Raw genomic sequence first — 17,322 nt, forward strand, 5'->3', positions numbered from 1 at the left:
AATTTAGAGATTCAGACTCTTAGAGTAATTTACTTTATAAGTATGGAACATAGATCTTAATGGTCTAAAATCTGAAGAAATACAGTCCTGGAGACAGAAATTTACCTTCCAGTAGAAAATATGGAATAAAAACCAACTGACCCACTGCAAACAACGCAGAACAACATGCAAGTGAAAGAATTCCTTTGGAATTTGGTGCTTCCCATATCTAAACCTCACAATTTTTCCAAGTGAAATAATATAAAATGTTACATTAAACAAACTTCATTTAAAAGATGTCTTTAACAAAAGGCACAATCTGGGAGTAGCTTCCTAAGAAATACTGCCACTGAATTAAATTGTTTGAATAAGAATTCTCAGGTGTAGCACAAAAAAATTGTACTTGGTAAAACTAAAATCCACAAGAGAAGAAAAAGCTCAAATTAAAAAAAAAAAAAAGTTTTTTTTAATTTTCTTATGAGAATCTATCAACAGAAGGTTTTGTTTCCTTCACTCTTGAGCTACTCCTAAGCAAGACACCCTATTTCCACTGCTGGACACACTGGGGTAAGTGTGGTACTGTATATAATTACATTAATTCCCAGAGCATATGTACAACAGTAATTAAATTATAGGGTGTCTTGTGAGCATTCTGACCAGCAGTTACAGACACCACAAAAGAACAGATAATCTATAAGTTTCTTCTCTTTCTTTATCTTCTCTCTGCACAGCATATATTAGGCATACACAGATTCAGAACTTCATGATATGCAGCCAATCCTACAGACTAAATAGTTTTTGTTGTGTTCAGAATCTGAATAAAAGGTCCATTTGAGCGAAGAAAAATTTCCTTTGATGCCAGCAGCAATAAATTCCTAACATCCTCATTTGATCCTGAATTTGTCAGGATGGGCAACTCCTGCAAATGAGCATCCAGGCAGGTAGGAATAAAAAGCATATTTCTCTAAGTGAAACCCTCCGAAGTAATTCAGTTGGGCTGGAAAAGACTGAAGTAGATTCTGTAAAGGAAAAGTGCCGAGGCAAATTGCTTTCCTCTACAAAACCACTTTCCTGCAGAGATCTTCCTAGGCACTTTTCAAGCATAGATGGAACCACTTCGGTCGACAATATAAACACATCTCTGAGCCAAACAACACACAAAGCCCAAGTTGTGAGTACTCACTGAATGGGGAGGTCTGAAACGCTCTTGTTTCCCAGTTGTTACAGGTCCTGTCTTTAGCTCATCAGGTGAGAAGGAATTCTTAGTGCAGTGGGCAATGAAAAGCAAGAAGGATCTGCCAGAGAGAAAAAAGCACAGCTTTCAGAAAAAAATTAGTGTAAAATCCCAGTAATAAGCAAAGATTTAACAGTGTTTTGGCACTCATCTCTCAGTTTTTAACTACCAAAAGGGCCACACAATCTACCCACATTAGGATCTAAGAAATCATCTTCTAGATGTATCCTTCCTTATGCCTCTTATTTTCCCTCCTCCCTGTCCCAAATGCAAACACTCGAGCAATGAGATTTGATAAATTAGCAATTTAATTTTTACGCTGCTAAAAGCAGCAAATAAGAAGGGACCACGTCCTCCCTACACAATTCCCAAAGAAGGAATTGCGATCATGATGATCTTGAACAGTATTCTTCAAAACTTCTGCATCAAGGCATTTTTAACTCTACTTATCTTTATTATGAAAAGTTGAATTTAAGTTACTCTTAGATGTCATCACTTGCCAGACCTTCTGTTGCTTCCCCTGTCAATTTATTCTTTTCTTTCTCAGTATGCAATACTTTCTACTACCTGTTGATTCCCACGTTATCCTCAGCATTTTCATTATCCTTAAAAGTATTTTTGGGAAAAACAAATATTACCTAACATGTCCACAGCCTCAGCAATTGATTTATTTGTCACCTGGTCACTGAAATGATCCAGGTAGAGCCAAAAGTACTTGTAAGATGACTTGGAAAAACATGTAGGTTACACCTTGCATTTGGAAACTAAACAATAAGAAATAATGGTGAAGAAGTGATTGGTTGTGCTGCCAAAGATATTCAAATAGTTGATAGCCACCCACTCAAAAAAATACAAAATACCCACAGGCTGGAGGTGGGAACAGACAAGTTAACCACCAATACCAGAGCCAAATGTTTCATAAATACATACAAAAACCTATAAAGACAAGCTAATGCTTTTCACTGCTATGCAAGAAACTTTTAAGCTATTTTCTTTTAACGTTGAGAGCATTTAACACTGCTAGCTTTATCCGTTTCTTTCACTGAATTTAAATTAATGGTACTTATTTTTGGTTAAAAAAGAAGCTTGATGTACTGGCACTACTTAACTGCGGAGGTTTATCTCCCTAGAAATGAATAGGCACAATTGTATTTCAAGCCAACAGCTTTCCATAAAGCATCAATTATTGAAATAAGACAAAGAATTCAATACACATTGTACAGTAGTATCATGTAAAAATCTTTAAGGCCAGAATCCTGGCATAAGATTTTCTAAGAATATGAATCAATGGGAAAAAAACCCCAGTGCTTTTAATGCACAAATATAAAAGCTGAAATACAGATAACCTCACTAATTAGGGCTTGGAATGGAGCTTTTACTTTCATAATCTCCTTATTTTCACTATTATTCTTACTTTCTTTTGTGCAATCCTATCAACCTATGCCTCAGTGCAAATTACACTTCTAATACACACCTCCTGCTTTGGTAATTCTGTGCCATTCACAGTATTTGCTTATAATTGTTAATTCCTTTATGCCTTCCCTGTTTGTATACCACAATTTCAGGAACTGCTGAATTTGGAATAGAAAAATCCTCAAGAGCAGCATCAGGTTACAGAGACACCAATAAACTACCAAGAAGAGGGATAAGTAATTTGTGAGAGCTAAAATCTACCTGATGCAAAAACATCTTTAATCCTCAGGAAAGCCCACCTTTCGTAGGCTCTTAAAACTGATCATGGGGAGCTGTTGGTTAACAAAGACATGTGGCCACTCACAGCTAAAACTGAGAAGTATTTTGGCTTTGAATACCAAAATAACTGAAGCACATGGTGCTCCTGCTCAGGCTCAGCCACAGCACAGCCTCTGCTCAGCCAGGAGGGGACAGGTCCTGCCCAGCCCACCCTGCCCAGGCACTGCCCCCATCCCACTCATCCCTTGGCCACCGTGCTGCTGGAATAGCATCTTCCCATGGAGCAACATTGCAACAGATCATGCAAAAATTACTTGAAAAAGAAGACTAAAGTAAGAACAGAGTTTTTCAAACTCATAGGAGATGTACAAGCATATGATTGGTCTTTCTCCTTTGACACTGTAAAGAAAGTGCAGTAGAGTTAAATTCAAGTTTTCAGTTTTTGCTTTTGTCTGTTTTCTATTACGAGGTCCAAAGAGAGATGAAACAGTCTAGCTTTAACTGAATGAAAAAACACCAACAAACCAAACAAAAAACCATCCTAAATCAGTGTACTAAATTAATAAAGAAAAAAATCAAAACAGGATTCATGTTTCATCGCAGGGTTTTCAATAAGCTACTTGTTACCAAGACTGACTAAAACTGCAATTTGACAAGTTCTGGGTTTTTTTGGCTTGATGAGCCTTTCTTGTAAGAGAGCAGGTGAGAAGTGTTTGCAAACATCTACAAATAAGCCAAAGCAAGCAAGAGAAGCAGAAAACCAGAGGGAATGAAGTTATTCCTTTCAGACATCTCTAAAAATAATATTGGATTCTTTAAAAATAATTTCAGCAGATACTACACAACCAGCATAAAAATGGAGCGCACTATCTCTCAGAAGAGAAGGCACATCCCATGGAGTGGTCTGTCACTGACATTAAGCATTTCTGGAGTCTGAGAGAATGCCTTTTAATTTACCAGCATCTCTTGATGAGAGATGGTTCATATTTTGGCTATTTCATCAGTGTTAAAATCCACAGCAGCAAGGCACCGAGCACCACTACAAAGAGGGTTAAATAAATGGAAAGCAAGGCTGCAAATAATTCTTTGAGTGCCACTGGAATAACTGATATCAAAATCCATAAATTTACTACGTGCAGCAAAATCCAGTCCTTTAGAGTAATCTGCCAGGACTACTGAGATGGTATCTACGAGCAGTCAGACACTTAAAAACTTTGAGAGAGGATTTGGCACACTTGATGCTGTTGCATGTCTCGCCCTTGGTAATGATTAATTAATGAGTCGTGTTTCTTAGATAAAGGTTATAGATTACACACACAGTAATGACAGAAATGGAATATCACAGCTCCAAGCCCATAACAGCCAGGGAGCAGCAAAATCTGCATGACACAGACAATTTGTCCTGGTCGGTACATATTTTATGTTGTATTTTATTCGTAGTGTTTTTAATTTTTATTCTTTTTTAAATCAGTGGATTATCTAGTGCAAGGTACTCACCCACAGAGCTTCACTAAATCAATTCCCTGCTCATTTTTGACACTGCTGGCCCCAGGCCAGGCAGCCTCCCTGACTCACCCCTGCTGCTGCACAGCACCAACCACTCCACGTTCACCGTTCCTGAGAGCTGCTATTCCTGTTTAATTGGCTGAGATCTTGGCACGAGAGGACTGGAAAAGTGTTTGTTTGTGAACACCATGTGCCCAATTTTCCCTGCACTTAGCATTACACAGCACTTTGTGTGCTACAGGGCAGCTCTGGTGCCTTCAGCTGTGAGCTGAGAGGGATAAGCAATTTTATATATCAAGGTTCCCAGTAAAACAAGGGACAAGCAAGCATTTACTTACTTGTAAGTAAGTACACCACAGCATATTCAACAGAGGAATCCATCACCATACAGGCAGATTTGGGACACAGCAATTCCAGTTTGCCTCAGCCCTCAAGGCTGCAGCCACGTGAGCACATCAGTAGCAGGGACACATCAGCTGTGTGTGCAGGGTAAGGAGGCAACACTGAACCACAGGCAATGAGCCCCTTCCCTGGGAACTGGCTTTCTAGTTCTGCAACATCCCCCTCCTCTGTGCCAAGATAGGAGCTGATGTGGTTACCCAATGAACCTGACTGGGTACACGACCAAAATAATCCCATTTCTTTAGTCTCCTCCTGCCAGAGCTTTAGTCTGCATCAGTTCTTTACTCAGTGCACTGCCATGTGAGTGCACTTAAGGCAGGAATGAGCACTTGGCAATGTCCTGATCAGGTGCTGACAACTGAGGGCAGAACTGTAGTTTAAGACAACACAAACCATTCACGTATAAGATGATCCCCTCCTGCTTCATTGACTTCACCCCAGCAGCAAAATAAACCACCCCACCAAAGCCACATTACTGATCTTACAAACACCACCCTGCTTGGCTTCACAAGACTAATTGGTTCTCAGACCACCTCTGATCAAAATACTGCATAAACCAAGGGTTCTGAAGAAAAGATACCATCATGCAACTTCACCCAAAGGCCAGGACAAATTCAAATTCAACATCTCACTTTTGGCTATTGAGTCCTTGACTTTTTTCACTGCTCCTCCCTCCACCCCCCCACTTTTTTCTTTAGCTGCTTGAACAACTGCAATCCAATCTAGCCCGTGTTTCAATAAAGACAGATAGATCCTTTCAGAGAGACTACTTGTAAGAAAAGTTGGTATTCAGAAAACAAAGACAGCTAGTACTTTTATGTCAACTCCCTCTGAATGTTCAATACAGCCTTTATATTCAATGTATAGGGCTATCATTTTCCAGAAACTTATATAAATTAATGCTTTATAAAATACCAAACATTCCAACAAATTAGGGAGTATTTAGGATTTATATTTATTTGATACTTAACATAGATGCCAATTACTTAAAGTGATATTGATCAAAACCTAACACCCTTGACAAATAGAAGTAAAACTTTCAAGATATGTCTTTCCTCATCCTGACATCAATACATATAATGGAAATTAGGTTTATAAGCTTTAGGCCAAACTTGAAAGAAAAAAATGTTTCTTCTTCCCATTAGCCAGCAAAACATATGAGAGTGGTAGATTAACAAATGGAAATTAACTGAATTCTGGACAATGAATAATAATAATAATAAAGCTTTTAACAGACATGAAATTATAAACACAAGGTTTTTTCAATATATTACAGTTGTAGAACAAGAAAATGAAATGGAATTATGAAAAATAAGAAATGATAGATTTCTCAAGTATGCAAGTTCTGTACTTGTAACAGTCATATTTCCGGGTTTCTAGCTTAAAAAATTAATCATTTTTCTAATTAATAGTAGTAATAGTTGAAGATAGCACTTTAAATTTTTAAGAGAAATATTGCATTAATTCAATAAGAAGGAAATGCAGTTTTAGACAGCAAAAAAAAAAATCACGGCAAAAATGTAATAGCACTGTTTGCAAGAGGCAGAGAACAAAAACTGCAGGTGGATCACAGCAGAATACAAAACCTAATAAACTGATGAAGTAACTTAGATCACATCTTCAGAGACACAGTAACCTTAATCCAAATAAAAAGAAAAGCAGTAAAAATCAAAAATATACCAGTCTTGGACATGTCTACTGAAATATGTAATCAGAGGAGCAGGAAGGAAGAACTCAGAAGCTGAAGGGAAGCAGTATCCAAACCCAAAGGAGACCAGGATTTCACAGAGAAATTAAGAATGTTACAATGGACTAACAGTAGAAGTTGGTGCTTAACAAGCACCAGCTGTAGTACCATCCCTGCAGGAAGAAGCCTCTTGTAGCACAGGAATCAGGAGAGCTGACACTAATAAAGCAAAATTATGCTCAGTGAAAAACAACATCATTTACCACCAATGCTGGGTGGTTCATCCATGGCCTATATCTAGTTACAAACCAGTGTTTTGCATAGATTACAACCCCTGGATAATAAACTTCAGAGATTCTGCCCTGTTTGAGGGTATCAGGAGTTCCTAAAACTGCAAGAGGAAGAACCTGAAAGAAAAAGACCCAAAAAACTCTAGAAGAGAAATGGCTAAACCAAATATTTTCCTGTGTATTTAAAAAGACAAATCTGAAAGGAAAGTTTATTCATTTCTTCAAGAACAGGTACAGTGTGTATTTAACACCTACAAATAGTATTTCTTGTTTGCAAACAAAACAAAACTAAGGACTGAAGAAGTATCAGGTAAACAGGAAACATCTAACAATAATCTGGAGATGAGAACGGGAGAATAGTGAAATATTCATTAGTTTCTCAAGAGGAAAAAGAGGTGTTGGAAGGAGAAAGAAAAATGTCTGAGTAAGATGTACAAAAGGCACTCTGGTGTTGGGCAAGCACGAAACCACAGCTGGAGGGACCCAGTAAGGCCCCAGTCTCTACAACCAAAGAGAAAACAACCTCTTAATATTGAGTTTTGGTTTAGATTTTCCTTTCAAGTAGCTCAAGTAACCCAAACATTAATCATTGTCTCTGTAGAGTACAGACTACAGCATAAACCTGAGCAATTCCTAAAAGGTGCTAAGTCTTAGTGTATATACATCCAAGAAACACCACAGCTAAAAATCTGCCTCCACCAGGTCCAAGGGATTCACTAAAATGATATAAACAAACAGCCACATTGGTAATAACCAGAGCAAATGAATCAGCAGCTTCACTTGTAAGCATGAAAATAAATTTAAGACTATTTACCACTGCTTTACACTGACAGCTTCCGATTAAACAGGGTAAAATAAAACTGAGAAAACAATAAAACTTCCAGTGAAAATGCAAAGCTTCAAAGATGGGCATTCGTGGTAACCAGAACCAGCCAGCAAGAGACAGTCACTTCTCAGAGTGAAAATGCAAACATCAGGGCAGGGGGAGAGGGAACAGAAGAGGTGGATGATACTGTTAGGACAAACACAGCTCACCCAAGGATTAGAGGAATGAGGGCTACCAAAAATGAATGGAACATCAGCAGGACAGGGAGAAGACCTGTCCCTATCAGCCCTTTAGTGCTGCTGGGAGAGACAGCTGGCACAGTTATGGCTGGGCAACACCTGAAGGGGATCTGCAACCTTGAACTGTAGAACTCCCCAAAAATCAAGTCCTGGTCTTTCCTTCTTTGCATTGCACTAAATACTAATATAGAAGCACCAGAAGCAGCTTTAAACATTGGGAAACATTCTTTAGGGGGAATGAAGGAAACTACAACCATTTCACAGTACCATCACCAGGCACCACTAAAGTACAAGTGTAATTGGGTCTGGATATAAGCAAAGCTTAACACTCTACTAAATGAAGAACTATTCCAACAATATTTTATGAAAAAATCAATAGTAATTGCAATTCCAACCACTGTCTTTAGATAATCGTTATTATTTACAGGCTTACTGAGATAACCAGTATATTGTCTCGTTAAAAGGGATGAATAAAGTTACGCCAGGAGAGTCTCTCTCTCATTCAGAGACAACTCTGTGCATGTATAAACACACACACACTCCCCTCTATATATGAAGAGCAGCTAAACTGAGTTACTGAAGGCACGTGCATTGAAACATGGGTAAGAATGCTCTGGTTTTATGTAATCTTGCACATGTATGTATTCCTGTAAGCTTCCTAGACCACCACAATAACAACAATACCAGGATTCATCCCTTTACATTAAGTGGTCAAGGTCCCAGTGTGCTTTGATCAGACCTGGAGAGAACAAGCAATACATCAGTGACCACCTCCCCTCCCAAAGCCCCAGGGCAGCACTGCCTCCTCCCCTGCCCTGGGAGAGCACAGAAAACAGCACTACAACAAACACCACAAGGCACTGAATTTATTTCCCTTTGACCAAATCCCACCACTCAGAGGAAAGGACACCACAGAGAAAGCTGCAAGGTATGTTATCCTGACCTTCCTGACTCTTTTCACACAAGAACCAGGAGACATCAAACAGAACTAGCAGTACTCTGGTTCAAAACACTCTTTTTTTTCTTTCTTCTCCTCTCCTTAGAAAAGGTGGTTCTTTACACAGCAAATGCACATTTGTTAGGGAATGCTGGGGAGGCCAGAGGTTTACAAGGATTTAAGCAAAGGCAAGAAAGATCCTCAGAGAACCCCACTGAGGTGTCCCAAGCAGCCAGGGCCACATCCAGCTCTGGAAGTCCCAGGTCCAAAAGGGCTGTGAGCCTGGAAAAGACTAAGTGGCATTTCAATTATGACTGTCCCTTGTCCTGTCCCCAGGAATTCACTTACAGCCATCGATCTGAACCACGACAGCCTGGCTTGTATTTCTTGTTCCTTCTGGCATCTCTCTACCCCCAGACAGAGACAGAAAAGAATTGTTTGGCTTGATAACTACCAGCTCATTTTGATAATGCCTTCTGCACTGGCAAATGAAGACAAGAAGTTATATTTTCACCTTTCCCCAAGCTATTAATCCAATCCCGGAATAGCAGTGCATCAAAGTCTAAGTATTACCTAATTTATTTAGACCCACAAGGTGGGGTGATTCAGAGACACAAAATCCAGCCACGGCACTAAAAAACGGGCATAATGAGGTGTTAATCTCCTTCAGCAAACAGCAAATTCAAAAAAAACCCAAACCTGCAAAGTTCACCACTGCTTTTTGCCCTTTCATGATTTTAGTAGATCCCTGTTCTTCAATCACAGATTGCAGACACTGTTTCACAAAGTGTCACAAACACCACACATATTCGAGAACTGCTTGACCTGTAAATGTATTCTCTGCTGCACACAGAATTAGTCACCCATTAACAGCAGCCACTGCTGAGCAGCAGTGTAGCACCTTGGTGCTCACATATTGCTCCTAATGAGCAGAAAACACACTTTGCACTCGACTGTATTGTTAGGAAGTGTGAAAAACTAGAAGGAATTTTTCACTCCTCCATATTTATCCATATTTGAAATATCTAAATATGGTTGGAAACTACCTTTATTCCACTCTCCCCTCATTGGACCTTGTGCTCTAACATAACTACTGTAATGAAGATTTCCCATCTTTAAGTGTAGCACTGCTCTAATAAAAACAGTGGCATAAAAACTCACGGTTGGTTAATTTGTGACACAAAATAAAAGGCCAACTGAGTGGCAAGCCAGAGCTGTCATGTGAAATTAGGGCATACAACAACCCTAATGTGATCTGAAATTCAGATTTATATTAGGCCTCATTAAGCAGTTTAGAGAAATTTGTGCATCTTTTTATTGGGTCTTTTTATGTAATTACTTCTACAGAATTATGTACATAAATAAAGTCTTTCAAAATCATTAAATATTTTAATATTATATTTTTTTCAAGTCCTATCATCTCTGAGCTATTAAAGTGGAAAAGGCAAGAGCCTGCACGGTTAATTAAAAATCCCAAACAACAAAACTATGATAAAAAAATCTGTCAGATGTATCAGATATTCCTTACAAAATTATTTCAAAGTAAGCAGTCCCAAATATTAAGAGAATTAAGCAGTGCTTTGCCACTTGTCTTTAAGGTAAGGGTTATTTTTGTCATAAGGCTGAAGCCAACTGTTTTACAAACTGTAGATTAAAGGCAGATTTGCTTTTTCTATGTAGGTTCTGTTAATTATTGTCCTCACCTCTTACAAGACCTGTCAACTCCTTAGCTCAGGGCCTTGATACAACACAGCAATAAAACATGCCATCTGTTAATGCTTGTGGTTTATCAATAGTCTCTCATTCACTGAAATAATTTTATTGGTTCATTAGTCCCTGAAAAGCCACACACATATTCTTCACCAGCATCCCACTCCTGACTGTAGTTCATTTGTTTGCAACATTTATATTCAGTATATTTATATGGTAAGTGTGACAGTCTAAAAATCTCTTTTATTAAAAAAGAAGTATTTCTCAAGATAGTTGTTTTGGGTTTGTTGTTTTTTTGGTTGGTTGGTTGGTTTTCCACTTGCTTTTTTTTAATATACCTTTGGGAAAGTACCACAAAGAGAAAACTTGATATCCAGCAGGAGATTTGATGTAATTCTTCTGCTCCCAGCTGTCTCTCTCACTCTGCACTGAGCAAACAGGACAATTTTCAAACCTGCAGGTGTTTTCATTAAATACATATTGATAAAACATACTGTGCATGCTTTCATTTTTGCAAAACACAGAAAAGACTCAATGCACCAAGCGAGCTTAAAGGCCTCAGTGGAGAGCATTGGTATTTGAATATTGAATACTGGATAGCACCTAAGTGAGCATAAATACACTTAGACAGGATTTTCAAGTATTAAAAGCTAAGACAGTGAATCTATACATAGCCACTGAATAAAGTGGAGCTTAAAAGGACACTGATTGCTCCTGGCTTTTCTAACTTAATAACAGGCAAGAAGTTAGAACAGTTTCCCCTTTACAATGAAAATGGTCACCTTAAATGTCCATACCTACAAGAGCAGGTCAACTCTAGGTAGTAAACCACTGGAAAATACCACTAGTACCTACATTTCAAAGCACAGAATTTCAAACGACCTTTTGAAAAATACTTGGTTTATAAAAGAATACCATGAGCTGCACCTACCTAGGTGTTCAGTAATCCAAAACAAATACTGCTGATGTAAAAAAGGATGATGTACAAAGTGCAAAAATTTACAAACATAACGGTTAGCCATTTGTAACATAAGGAAAAAAAATTCCAGCATGGTACCTTAAGTAGCTATGGCTAATGAAATCTGCTGGGTTTAAGATATTTTAAAATATTTGCTACATTATCATGCTACTTGCAAAGAATCCCCAGGAAACCATCTTGAGGACAGGCTGCCACCCAACTTTTATTCTCACACAGTGATGCTCAGCTCTCAGATTTTTACACCTTTTCCTGCTTTTACCAGAAAAGCAAATGTTCACATGTAGGCTATTACTCAGAACTGTGTTTTTTTCCTCAAGTAACAATCTTTATTCTCTGACATTTACTCCTTATGTTGGTCAAACTACATTCAGGCCCCATTTGTGAATCAGCCCCTCTTGTGGGTACTAGAAGGTATGAGGAGAAGTTGAGAGCTGGGGCTCTCAGCCTGGAGAAGGGAGGCTCGGGCAGGTCTGCCCCATGTGAACCTGAACAGAGCCCCCTGACAGGACAAGAAGAAACAGGCACAGAGACACAGAACATTCCAGATAAACCCTGCCTCCCAGCACAGGTGTCCCAACACTGGAACAGGTCACTCAGAGAGGTTGCAGTGTCTCCAGCTGTGGAGATACTCAAAATCCAACTGGATATACTCCTGAGCTAGAACTCCAGAAGGACTCTGAAAGAAGGAGGAATTGGTAGGACTCCAGAAGCTCCTTCCAGGCTTGTACATTCCACTATTATTTACATTTAAATATAATTTATATGCTATAACTGTGCAATCGGTTTGTTTTTTTTTTTATTTTTTTTATTTATTGAAGCTGAAAACTTTCAGTATTTATCTTCCACTTTTCTTTTTGGGGTGCTTAAATAATCATTCCCTACTGTCCTCAGGTGCAAGATTTATGAGTTATTAAGTTGCATCCATGCCCTTAAAAAATAATAAGAGGCTAAGCACTTCTTTCCTGATCTCTGCTTGCTTTCTGTCCAGTTAACAGCATCATTACAAGGGTGGTAACCATTGCACTGAGCAATGGAGCAACAAGAAAGCAGGATAGAGAAAGAGCAGCAGTTTAGCAAAAACAAATCAGTTAGTCTAACAAAGACCAATCACTGGAACAAAGTGGAAGGAATAAAGACACACTTTTAATATCTCTTGATCCATTTCTATGAAATTTAACAGAGGGCAGTCACCTTCAAGATATTAAATTCCCCTGAGCGCTGAGAAAATCTGTCAGATAGTAAAACAAGGGACTGGAATTATCATCACCTCTGAGATATCTGAGGCTAATAACTTGAGCTGAGCAGCTCCCACTCAGCACCCTGGACACCCTGGACCAGGCAGAAGGACTGCTGATGTGATGGGGGCTGGAGGAACCTTTGGAAGGGATTGCAGGAAAATTTAAAGGATAAAGGAAAACAGGAACTGGCATTACAGGGCAAACAGGACAAGAGAAAGATAACATGAAATATGAGCAGAGAGCAACTAGTAATCCTTCTGGTGGGAGAGTTGCTGAGGGGATCAGGGATGGAGGACAGAAATCTGCAGGCAGTGAAGCTTCATTAGTTCCACTAGTCACAGAACAATTTGTTTTCAGGAAAGTATTTTGGTTTGTTGTTTGCCTTACAAGGATGAACAGGTGTCTTAATATACTCTGCATGTGGAGTAACAGAGGAACATCCAATACCGAGAGCACTCTGTTCAGGCTCAATTTATAAATGGAAAAGTGATTCTGCATTCAACAGGAAGGATAAAAACGGTATCCTGCTGTTCACAGTGGGAGACAGAATTTAAATATCCTGTAATATAATTTGGTACATCACCACATGTCAGGCTTGACTATCCTCACTTACACCAGTAAGCTCTTACACAAGAATAAATCTTTTCAATCCAAGGCAGTAACTTCTGATTTACACCAGGGCAAACGAAAGAGCATGAGGCACTTCTTATCATAACATTTGTCATCTACATTTGTTAAATGCATTAATGGCAGATATAATCATATGTTAGTATTGTATTACAAGATAACAATATTGGCACTGGGTTGAAAGGGGAACTAGATTGCAATTTGGTATTAAGTCATTTACATCAGCATCCACAAAAATCAGTTAATAGGTTGTAGTGTTCTCCAATTTCAGTTGCTTTTTAATTAAAAGAATAAATCAAATCAAAACTAACAAGAAATTAGAAGCATCATGGTGGGGGAAAAAGGTTTTTTCAAGAATGGCTTTAAAATACACCATTATGTTCAATTTTAGATGATACAAGGTTACAGCAAAGGTATCATTTGTCTCAGTAAAGTCATGCCTTAAAGTGTATGGGGAATGTTTTTTCTCCTTCAGTTCCCAAATTCTTCCACTGTACAGCGGTGTTCGGCCACAGACAGTTTGTAGAAGACAGTGCCAACAAAGCAACAATCATAGTGGAAACACCCCTTGCCTAAGTGGTTCTCACAAGCATTAAAGAAAAAATAAATTCCATTTCTAATCCAACATAGCCAGTTCAGAGGGATTCGGGCTCTGGCCCGGAGCACAATTGTCATTGTCAAGCTGAAGTGCCCTCTGCTGGCCCCACACTCACCCAGACGGACACACTTGCAGATTCCTTCGCTCACCCATCTGCTGTGTCACTTCTTTTAAACAGGAAACTTCATTACAAGAGGGCTCACAGACTCCTACAAAGACACCTAATTCAACTGTTGAAAAATACTGTCCTTTTTACACCAACAGGAAATTAGGGAAAATTATAAAGGGGGTTTCAACTTTGCACCAAGAATTGAAACTCTCAGATTTGCTCAGATGCTCGAATTCTGTGGATAGAACAAGAGAACAACCAAACTGGTGGACCAATGCTAAGGAACATCAAGAGAGCAGGTAGCTACAAAGACAAAACAGAAGATGAAATGTATAAGAAAAGACTGCAGAAGAGATTCAAAAGACTCAAGATGAGAGAGCATACAAAATCCAGCCACAAAATAAGTAAGGCATTTTCATTTGGCTAAATTGGATTTCAGCCCCGAACTAAACTAGGATGATGAAGTCAGATTTCTCCACATCATTTCTCCAGTCAGGAGATGGGTAGGTCATCCTTTATTTCTCCTTCTGAACCTTCTCTAAATCTACAGAAGCCTATATACTTGAGAGCTACTTCCTTTGATTCCCCTAAGCTTTGCAGCAATCCAGTTCTTCAGAAGCTCAGCAGGGGTAACAGAAGTCTGGTCTATCTTTGAGCAAGGAGGACAATTTCAGTCAAAGAATATTATTTATGTGAAGCAGCAATAAACTCCTGAGAGATACCTGCCTAGACTTGAGAAAGAACAAATTACCCCCAAGCTGCTCCATCTTTTCCTGCTTTTACCTTGCCATTTAGATTGTTCACAGGGAAAACCTCACAGAGAAACATTTTTTCTCTCCATTAAAGATTACAAGCCAAAAATGTGTTGGGTTTTTTTTTTAGAGTGAGGTGTTTCTCTAGTAGAGATGAACAACAGGAGTGAGGGCAGTAAGAAGAATCAGAACCACAATTAAAACTTAAAATTGATCTTAGGCTGCCCTTATAAATCTTTCATCATTCTTACCATTAGCATTAGTTAGACTTCTATAATAAAACAAATATCATCCTCAAAAGGGTAGGTAGAGAAATGAGTTTTCATGCTTGCTAACTGAAAGACCTGCTAAAGGATACTAAGCATTAAGATGCATCCAGATCATTAAGTCTTTGTCTTCAAAGAATTTTCATCATTAGCCAGTTGCTTTTCATAGAAATTCTGGATGCATGTAAAAAAACCATTTAATTCGCTTCCCATTATCATAAACTCCAAGCACTAGAAAAAACTAACTTTCTGTGTCTTGCTAAATCTAATGTAGTTTTAGGATTATTAGGATCAATCTTCTAGTGCATTACATGAACTTTAGTGTCATAAATTAAAAAGCAGGGGAGGAATAATCAGGCTTACTTGGTTTAGCCAGAATAGAGTCACTGGCACTCGAGCACATGCCAATAGTTGCAAGTTTTCTGGAACAGAAACTTATCTCACCATCTCTGATGCTACTGTACTATAAATCCATTTTTGAAAAGTGCAGTCCATTTCATAACCATAAAAACAAAAAACTTATATCTACATAGCTAAGTGACCTGGAAATAATTAAAAGATGAATAGGTACCATTCTTTCTTCTGCTCAATTTAGGCATGATCATAACAAAAACACTCGTTTTAGTTCTGCTTTTCTAGCAATAGGTGGCACTGTCAAATACCACTTGCATAAGCATTTCTTGTGCACCATATCATTCTATAGTCAAGTGGAACATCTGCAGGGAAATGTGGCTAAAGTTATTTTCCTTTCTGCTTCCCCGAAACAGGACAGAGATTACATCTTGCAGTTGTTTCATTTCTGGTTTTAAACTGCTCAAAAACATTTTTTACAGCAGTTAAAAACTCAAGACAAATATGTTGCTACTCTTTTGAAGAGTATGATTCTTTAGACAAGTGGCAAGCAGACAAATATGCTACATGGTCCAGCAATCTGTATGATAATACTAATATTTAAAAAAAAACAAAAAAAACCCAAAAAAAACCCCAAATAAAACAGTTTTAAGGTCAGGATTATTTCAGCGCTTTCATCTACTTTTTTGTGACCTGTTAAAAGTCCTTCAATTCCCATATTTTCCCAGAGTAGTAGATAATATGCATGGTTGGCAAAGGACACATCCTCTTAGCTTGCAAAATAAACACCTGGCTACTCTCCACCTTCATCATGTTGACCACCTTTGCCTTTCTTCCAAACTCCCCAGATCCATGCTCTGTGCACCATTCCCTGGACATGCTGGGATCTTTTCTTCTCCTACTCCTCTTTAGTCCTGATTTCACAACACAGTCAGAATCCTGAACTCACTGTTTACGAGGCTGATCATGTACATAATATTGTTTTTGAGACTTGCCACTTCTCCAGTGTAATTTTTGAAGTCCCAACTCCAATATAACATGCTCCTCACCTAAGCTGTTTACATAAGGGATATGCTTCATAGCAAAGAAAAGCACACCAGACTAAGTCTCTTTTGGATTTTAATTTCTTTTGTTTCAAAGTAAAATGTGCTGGAAGCCCAGAAACAACAACTGCTTGTCTCAAAACAAAGAAAGAATTAAGCACCAAAGCTGTTTGCTTAAGTCTTTTGGTTATTATGGCAAAAGCATTCAATCAGTCTTAAAAACACTACATTGCCTTCTACTCTTTCTCCACAGAACAGCCACATCCCTGCTATTTTGCAGCACTTTCTAATGCAAAGCATGCCCAGACTCCAGTGGCAGAGCACTGACAGGACATGTTTCACTCTCCATTGTCCACTGTCCTCAGCCACTCATTATCTCGACTGCTGTTCCTACAGAATAATGACACTTCTGCCCGGGACTAACGGGTTTTGCTACAGGGCTTCTTTTAACTGAAACACACAGCACATCCCTTCTGCTTTGGAGCAACAGCCAAACATTTGGGAAACTCGTTTCCTTCAGAAAAGACAAAAAGTAAATGTGTTTTTAAACAGGGGGTATGCAGCCCAAACAAAATAACGTCTCACTCGCTCTACCAAACTCATTGTGATCTAAGAAACGCCGACGTTCAGCTGTGCTGAAAAATTCCATACACCAAGAAATCCCCCAAATACAAAAAGTTCCAGTAATAGTGAAACGTATGAAATCGCTAGAAAGTTTTCTCACCTTTTAAAAAAACCTCTGCTTTGGGACTTGGAGCTTGTGTAAGGACTTCTGCTCTAAACATCCAGAAGGGATTCTTCTAACTATGGAATGATTTACAGCTGAGGTTAGCCAAAAGCCAGCAATCAGCTCAAAA

At 38.7% G+C, this 17,322-nt stretch overlaps 1 protein-coding gene across 11 annotated transcripts in view; it reads right to left on the bottom strand.

The window, feature by feature from the left end:
• Positions 1-17,322, bottom strand: part of TENM2 (teneurin transmembrane protein 2) — a 625,985-nt gene that overhangs the window by 563,258 nt on the left and 45,405 nt on the right. For all 11 annotated transcript variants that reach the window (XM_027643089.1, XM_027643088.1, XM_027643087.1 and 8 more), the window contains one exon: positions 1,163-1,274. The gene's annotated coding sequence lies outside the window, so the exon portion shown is untranslated. The remainder of the gene's footprint in view (positions 1-1,162; positions 1,275-17,322) is intronic.

The sequence above is a fragment of the Corapipo altera genome, unplaced genomic scaffold, assembly GCF_003945725.1.
Source record: "Corapipo altera isolate COAL_440 unplaced genomic scaffold, ASM394572v1 75, whole genome shotgun sequence".
Taxonomy (NCBI): domain Eukaryota; kingdom Metazoa; phylum Chordata; class Aves; order Passeriformes; family Pipridae; genus Corapipo; species Corapipo altera.